Source organism: Malurus melanocephalus, unplaced genomic scaffold (assembly GCF_030028575.1).
Source record: "Malurus melanocephalus ecotype Western Australia unplaced genomic scaffold, MMel_1.1 scaffold_2814, whole genome shotgun sequence".
NCBI classification, from domain to species: Eukaryota; Metazoa; Chordata; class Aves; order Passeriformes; family Maluridae; genus Malurus; species Malurus melanocephalus.
In genome coordinates, this window is record NW_026626046.1 from 1,714 (window position 1) to 4,100 (window position 2,387).

Genomic DNA, 2,387 nt, shown 5'->3' on the forward strand with positions numbered 1-2,387 from the left:
TGTCCTTTGCACAACCAAGAGTTGACCTTGACCATCCCCATGGGCCCTTCCAGCTCTGGTTATTTCACAATCCAAGAGGTCAGGGAGCTTTTTCACAACGAAAAACTCTGAAAACACCTCGAATATTAACTTTTTCCATCAATAGGTTTTGGGATTTTCCAGTTCATGCCTCGATGCTCCCCGTGGATCCCCCCAATGTTAATCCCCCATGACCCCCCCAAGCCCCGTGAGGTTCCGGGGAGCCTTTCCGGGGGTTTTGGGGGTTCCGGGGTGCACAGCGGATGCTGCCCGGCCTCGCCTCCCACTTCCTCTGTCAAAACCCTACAACGGCAGCAGCGGGCGGGGCCGGGCCGGGCCGGGGCCATGGCCGAGGGCAGGAGCGGCAGCGCCGGGCTCTTCGCCAGGCAGGTCCAGAAGCGCTTCAGCCGAGCCCAGGAGAAGGTAGGTGGGCACCCCAAAACTGCCCCTGTNGCGCTGCCCCGCGCCGCCACCTCGCTGTCGCCGTGTCCCGGAGCGATGTCGCGGGTTTGGCCCGGGCTCGGCCCGAGCGGCCTTGGCTGCGGCTCTCCACGATCGGGATTTGTGCGGCGCTTCCGAGAGTTTGATCCGACAGCTGAACGGAGCCGGGCCGAGCTGGGCTGGGGAAACTGAGGCACAAACCTTGCACGACCTTCATCTGCTCCCCACACCCCCAGCACAGCCAGCGCTGGATCAGGGCTGGGCTCGGCTTCCCCAGGGCCTGATTTTGGGGCTGAAATAATGAAAAAATAAGTATTTAATAAATAAATAAATAACAATAAATAAGGAATAAATAAATAAACAAACAAACAAATAAATAAATAAATAATATTATAATATATTATAATAATAAATAATAATAATTATAAATAATAATAAATAATAATAAATAAGAACAAATTAATAAATAAATAAGAAATGAATAAGAAATAAGAAATTAATAATGAATTTTGGGGCTCTGGTTTTAAATAAACCTGGATTTGGTGAGAAAATGGTGTGTTTTCCCCCCTTTACCTCAAAATTGAGGCTGTTTTCAGGGGATCCTTGGCCCTCGGGGCACGTTTGGGATCACGGGAGCTGTGGGGTCACCCAGGTCAACAAAAGTGAAGGCAATGAAAAGCAGCTGCTGCAGTTCTGCCCTTATCTGCAAGGAAAACAGGAGATTGCACAGGAACACGATCTCCAAATTATCCCGTGTTTGTTCTCCCGGCACCAAGGACACGCGGAGAGGGACGGCAGCAACGGCTCCACCCACACCGGGACACCCCAAACCAGAGCTGATCCCCCAAATGTGGCACGGGGGGCTATAAACACTTTTTTGGGCTAAAAAGATGTGATTTGTGGATTAATGAGATTTTTGGGGTTGTGCTTTGCTCAGACAGGAGTTGGACAGAATGATCCCCGTGTGTCCTACCCCAGCTCCAGATGTCCCAAAATTCTGTGGGACAGACCCAGTGGGTCCCTTCCAGCTCAGGATATCCCAAAATTCTGTGATTCTGGAATCACATCAGGGAGCTTTGGACAACACTCCAAAGTGGACATTGGGATTTTGGGGATCTTTGGGGCTGTGCTTTGCAGAACTCAGAGATGACCGTGACCATCCAGGGCGCTGTCAACTCTGGTAATTCCATGATCCGAGATATCAGTGACCTTTTTCACAACAAAAACCCCGGGACTCCTCAAATATTAGGTTTTTCCATCAATAGGTTTTGGGGTTTTCCTGTGCATGGTCAAGAGCTGGACACGATGCTCCCCGTGTGTCCTACCCCAGCTCCAGATGTCCCAAAATTCTGTGGGACAGACCCAGTGGGTCCCTTCCAACTCGGGATATCCCAAAATTCTGTGATTCTGGACATTAGGGAGATTCGGACAACACTCCAAAGTGGACACTGGGATTTTGGGGATGTTTGGGGCCGTCCATTGCAGAACCGAGAGGTGACCGTGACCATCCCTATGGGCCCTTCCAGCTCTGGTTATTCCATGATCCAAGAGGTCAGGGAGCTTTTGGACAACAAAAACCCCTGGACATTTTGAATATTGGGATTTTCCATCAACGGATTTTGGGGTTGTCCTGTGCATGGCCAGGAGCTGGACACAACGATCCCCATGTGTCCTACCCCAGCTCCAGATGTCTCAAAATTCTGTGGGACAGACCCTTCCAACTTGGGATATTTGTGATTCCCTGATTTTGGACATCAGGGAGCCTTGGACCACACCCTTGGACATTGGGATTTTGGGGATCCTTTCCAAAATCCCAATGTCCTTTGGGATTGTCCTTTGCAGAACCGAGAGGTGACCTTGACCATCCCTGTGGGCCCTTCCAGCCCCTGGTAATTCCATGATCTGAGATGTCAGTGACGTTTTTCACA

The 2,387-nt window shown here is 50.6% G+C and overlaps 1 long non-coding RNA gene across 1 annotated transcript in view; it reads left to right on the forward strand.

Moving 5' to 3' along the window:
* The first annotated feature begins 327 nt into the window (after positions 1–327).
* Positions 328–2,387, forward strand: part of LOC130587942 (uncharacterized) — an 8,118-nt gene continuing 6,058 nt past the window's right edge. Inside the window, exon 1 of the long non-coding RNA XR_008966876.1 lies at positions 328–441. This is a non-coding gene — a long non-coding RNA (uncharacterized LOC130587942). The remainder of the gene's footprint in view (positions 442–2,387) is intronic.